The sequence below is a fragment of the Spermophilus citellus genome, assembly GCF_964194105.1.
Source record: "Spermophilus citellus genome assembly, chromosome: 8".
Classification (NCBI taxonomy): Eukaryota; Metazoa; Chordata; class Mammalia; order Rodentia; family Sciuridae; genus Spermophilus; species Spermophilus citellus.
Window position 1 is genome coordinate 28,681,140 of NC_138189.1, and position 6,000 is coordinate 28,687,139.

Here is a 6,000-nt window from a genome sequence, read left to right on the forward strand (position 1 = left end):
TGACTAATGGTTCAATCTGTTGGGACAGTTATGTCAGCAGAAACCCATACATTTCTCCAATTATCCTGTTTAAGATAATCATAAAATTAACCTTCCCAAATAAAAAGTTTCATTTTAGGTCTATGTACTGTTTTAGGAAATTAAAAGCTACTTGATCAAATAAGAACTGGAAAATGCTTGAATCAATACTCTGTTCTGGAGACTTGATGACACACTTCTACCATATTAAAGTCTACAAGGGAATCCTGCAGGAAAGAAATGTGTTTAATGCTTTTTTAAATTTAGCAGTTCCTAGATTAATTTTATCAGAAAAACCAAACTTTAAATTTATTAAACCATATTCTTTAAAGCTATTCTGTGTAACTAAAGAATTTTGTATCCTATGTATACTACAAGTCGTGCACCAAGAGAATCATGAGACATTCTTTCAGCAAAGCTATTGAGGGTTTTTTGTTTTGTTTTGTTTTGTTTTCTGGTGATGGTCATGAGTCAAAAAGAAATGATCTTTAAAATGTTACCAGTGTACATATACTTCAGACAGCTTTCCAGAGTCTGTAGACTGGTGATAGGGCACAATCCTGCTTAAGGGCCTAGAAAGATCAATCCATCTCTTCATGGAAATGAAACAAGGGAATCCATAAATATAAATTGAAGATTTTTACTTAAAACTTTTTTTCGGAATCCAATCAATTGACAACTAAAATGTAATTTCAATTATAAAATTCTAAACCACAGAAAAATTTAACCTAGAGCATTTGTAAGTAGATGGTAATAAATGTGAGTATAGTGCTAAAAGTTCCCACTGAAGTATTTTTAGGCCATAATCACCTGACCAAATGTAACCTCCCAAGAAATTCTGGAGATGGTAATTTGCCAAAAATATATCTATTTAACAGAATGGGTTGGCATACTACTCTAATAATGATACCAACTAATATTTTTGAAAACTCATTTTGTCTTCAAAATAAGGTACAAGACTTTTGTGAATTAATTATCTTAACCCTGGGCAGCAAACCACATTTTATTTGTGGGGAAGGGAATCCAAGACTAGGAGACTTTAATTAATGTGTTCAAATATAGACTGCTAGGAAGTTTTAGGAATTATCCACTTACAGCCCAGCGTAGGATTTTTATGTATATGGGTTTTATAAGTTAGGATACTTTTGGGGTGTAGGAGGAAAGGTCAAAATAGTTATCACCTAAATAAGATCATTGCTCTTTTAGTTTAGGTGTAAATAGTCCAGGACTGCATAACGCTCTTTTCATCTACTATGGACTAAATGTGTCCCCATATTCACATCCTTGTATCTATTGTACTGATATTAGATGGACTTTTAGAAGGTGATTAAGTTATAAGGGTGGAACACTCATGAATGAGATTATTGTCTTAATAAAACTGACTCCAAAGAGCTCTCTGGTCCTTTTTCCACCTTGTAAACAATCTGCAACACAGAAGAGATTCCTCTCAAGGCATCTTGATCACAGACTTCCAACCTGCGGAGCTAGAAGACATAAATTTCTGTGGTTTAAGCTATCCATTTTATGATAATTTGTTATAGTAGCCTGCACTGACTAATGCACTATCTTTATAAACATAGCATACATTCCATGGTTCTGTTAAAATTTCAGGGTTATATTACTAAAAAAAATAAGGAAAGATGTCCATCTAGGGCCAATTAGCAATTTCGACCACAGAATTGTCAACTATAGGCTAGGTTAATTATAGAAATCCCTACCATATATTTTGATTTAGCTCAAAGTAGTTTTTACTATTTACTGCTAGAAAATTTTTAATGAAGTCAGTTACCTGGAGCAGTATGAAGTTTGAGAAAACAAAAAATTCTTTCTTTTTAAGGATGATAGAATGTTGATTTTTCTACTATCATGATGGAAGTTACTCTGAACATTTTCAAGAGTATAAAGGCTTGAAAATGATAGTCTGATCCATCTAGAGATCATAAATGCTTACTCTATCACTACAGTGCCATTAAGAAATAGATGTTATTTAAGCATAAGGGATTTACATTGAGCTCGTGCAGATAAGACCAGGAATGATCTACAAGAGTCAAGGAATCATCATTAAAACTTTTGACAGTCTCATTTCTTCCTAATGGATTAATGGATCATTAATTAGAAACTGTAAGGTGCTTTTCATTAAGACAGTCACATTTGTACATGTTATGGTTTGGATATGAAGTGTCCCCCAAAGAGTCATGTATTGAAGGCTTGGTCCCCAATATAGTGATGTTCAGAGGTAAAACTTTAGAAGTGATTGGATCATAAAGGCTCTGACCTCACCGATGAATTAATCCATTGATGGAGTCATAATTTGATGGAATTCTTGGGATATGGTAGAAACTGAAGAAGGTGTGACCTGGTTGAAGGGAGTAGGTTCTTGGGGGCATACTCTCGGAGCTATGTCTTGTCACAGGCCCCTTCTTCTGTCTCTATTTTGCTCAGCTGCCATGCACTGAGCAGCTCTGCTCCACCATGCTCTTTCCACCATGACGCTCAGTCTCATGCCCAGGTCATTGCAATGGAGCCCACCAACCACGGACTGAAGCCTCTGCAACCATGAGCCAAAATATCTCTTTCCCCCTTTAAGCTGATTTTTCTTAGCTATTTTGTCATAGGAATGAAAATTTGACTCACACAATAGACAATAAATAATATTTATACTAATAAAATATACAAATACTCATGTGGAAACCAGAAAGTGACCTGTGAGATTAAGTTGAACAACGTGTGAGAGAAAAATCCACATAAGATAAATTCATTCCAAAATCTATGAGGCTGAAACACATCAAAAAGTTTCTATAGAAGCTTCTATTAAACTATTTTCTTTTGAAAAAAAAAAATCTTTGGAAACAAGAAGTTGTTGCAAACATAATATTACAATTAAATAGCTCAATGTTTAAAGACTATTTGACACTTCCCTTATTTTAATTAATAACTAAAAATTTTAGTTAGTAAACACTTTTGAATATACTGCTTCAAGAGAAATAGTTTAACTGAAAAAAAAAATCCTGTTTTTATGTAGCTTCCACTTAGAGTTCTGATTTTATTTTTTTTTCATATTTTCATTCCCTTCCTTTTATTTATTTATTTTTTACCTCTTTGAATATTTTACTAGGTATTCACTTTTATTGAGAAGAGAAACTGCAAATATTCACACCTTATTTTTATTGTACCTTTATCTTTCCAATATCTTCATATTTCATTTTCATTTACTTCTTGTAACTAATACATATTAATGCAAAGTATGATGTCTTAGAATCTCTGAAGCGCAATACATTTCTTGATTTCTTATTTAGTGAAATCCCGGGATTTAAATTTATGCTTTTTTTTTCTAATTTTAACTGTTGCCAGTTCTTATATTCTGGAACCTCTAAGAAGCCCTGAATGCAACAATGACAACTTTTCTAATAAGTTCTTTGAACCCACAAATACAACTGTAGGGAATGTTGAGTTTCCTAGGAGTTCATATACACATAGCAATGCTTTTTACCAAATAATGAGATGGGTTTTTTCTACATGTTAAAAAAGAAAATTTTATCCCAAATCCTAAGATTAATGAGTTATATGAACATTTTTTACATTTGTAGTCATGGTCTTAGCTTGAAATGTAAACATTTTAATCTGAGATTTAGATAAGTCTCAGCACATGTAGAGGATCTATGCTAATAGTTTTGAATATACTTTTGTATCAGAAGGCTCCTTTGTTCAAATGAAATCCTTAGAGGAAATGAAAATAAAACATAAAATTAATGATCTAGGTGAAGTAGGGCAATGTGGGGATGGAAGGTGTCCCCCGCTGTGTAGTGTTGGTAAAGTCCTACAGCCTGTCAGCAACTCAGATTGTCCTTCAGTACAGCCTTATGACTCAGTCCTATGCCAACAGGTAGGGCTTGCAATAAAACACTCTAAAAGTGAAAGCTGTTTCTTCTATGTCCAAAAGATACCAAGAGTCGAGAACAAATGTAATTCACAAGGTAAATCAAAGAAAGCAGCCCTGGAGAACAAAGATGAGTTCATGATGGATGCCCCTGTAGCAAGAAGCTGGAGATTGAAGAGCAGAATCAGCATCAGGCTCTTTTGAACCACCTTTGCTGCCTGTCCACAGGAAGCAAGAGGAAGCCCCCCATGGCTCCTCCCTACCTTTCACAGCTTTCAAGGCTTTGAAGTGACATCACAAGGAACTAAAAAGAAGAAAACTGCAGATGCCCCAATATAGCTGCTAAAATATTTCTTGAGGACAATTAAAACATACCTTAGAAACACACATAGTTGGTGGGTTGGAGAAAAGGGGGTCCAATCCCTTTTATCTGCTAGAAACCATAGAATAGTGAGAGTATCAGGATCTAGTAAGGAAAACAGAATTTCTACTTAGTGCTCAACGGAGAGGCTCTAATACAAGAAATGATGCAGATGTTAGAGACCCTGAGAGCAAACAGAGAACACTCGGGTAAGCCCAGAGCCACTAAGAGTAGGAAATCTGTACCCCAGGGCTATGAGAACAAAAGGGAAAAGATGGGGTTACTCGATGGCAGCCTGGAGGACAGGCTAGTGCTATCACACTTCTTCTGATCAAATTTTCTTCTCATGTTGGATATTTGAAACAGACAAATTGTGCTTGATTTTATCCAAAACATGGGGTCTTAGGCTTTGAAGCTGAAATACACAGATTTCAATGGATTAGGATTAAATTATCCATTCATTCAACAGATATCCACTTTACTGACACTTTATCAGTTCAGAGATTAAGCAGGGAAGAAAAGGAAATTACATGAGACAATTTCTTCCACAGTCATGGAAGAAGCTGGACAGTCTAGATAAGAGAGATCAGAGGAGAAGTTCAAAAGTAGCAAATCTGAGAAAGCCCAATTAGAACCATAAAGGGGGGGGGGCGCGCTGAGAAGTTGTTCTCAGTCTCTGTGAGTCCACAGATGAGTCTGGGATATGCCTGAGTTTACTGGTGATGATCAGGCCCAGAGACTGAAGGGAGACCTGCAAGTGGAGCAGAGGAGAGTGAAGACAGGCTAGAACCCACTGAAACCCCTTCACCTCAGGTGACTACAGAGTCCTCTCAGAGATTAACATCTGTTGTATCATGTCCGGTTTTCAAATCCCTTGAGTGTTCTTATTTTGGCTACCTCCATAGGTAAGGGGAACCATGTAGGAGAGGGGATTCTGAGAAATATCACTCTCAGTTAAATGAATGAAGGTGACCGAATTGTCCATCACAGCCTGTTTGTGCTAAAAACAGTATCAAGTAATCTTTGAAATGGGAATTGTAACAGGGCATTTGGGCGGAGGAAATGACATAATGCCTGCAAAGCTTTCATAGGGCCTGACACTCAGTGAACACTGAAAAAGAGACTTTTGTTATTATATGTACAACAGATGAGCAACAATGGAAAGTTGTGTGATTATCTCTGCTCGAGGTAGACTGTGGCCATATTAGGTACACCACTGTGGTTGCCACAGGAATGTGCCTCTCAGATCTCTGACTGCTGAGAGTGGGACTAACCAAGGCCCCTGCTGCAAAGCTCTGGAATCCATTCCTTCAGGTTTGCTAGAACCTCACCTTCTCCTAGTTCCCTAGTCAATGTCTGTGTGGGGCAGTGATACTAAGGTAGGCATGTCTTTAGGTTCCAGCCCTTCCAGATGGCCATGCTGAAATTTCCTGGGAATCCAAGTTTCATCTCTGATGCTTCTACCAAACTCCTTCTTCCCGTCTTCCCTTTCTTTCCTCCTTCCTTTCTTCCTTCCCTCAATTGTCCTTCAATCAGGGTCAGACCAAGCCTCTCCAAACTCCCTCCTCTTTTTTCCTGCTGGTAGTTCCCCTAATAAATTTCTAGCACATTTAATTTGGTACAGGTGCTTGCTTCTTAGAAGATATCCCTGAACACAACTGCAAAAGAAATAAAAGTCAGTGCACAGAGACAATAAGATCTAGGATCAAAAAGTAAAAACAAACAAAAAGCAGAGGAGCTTTTA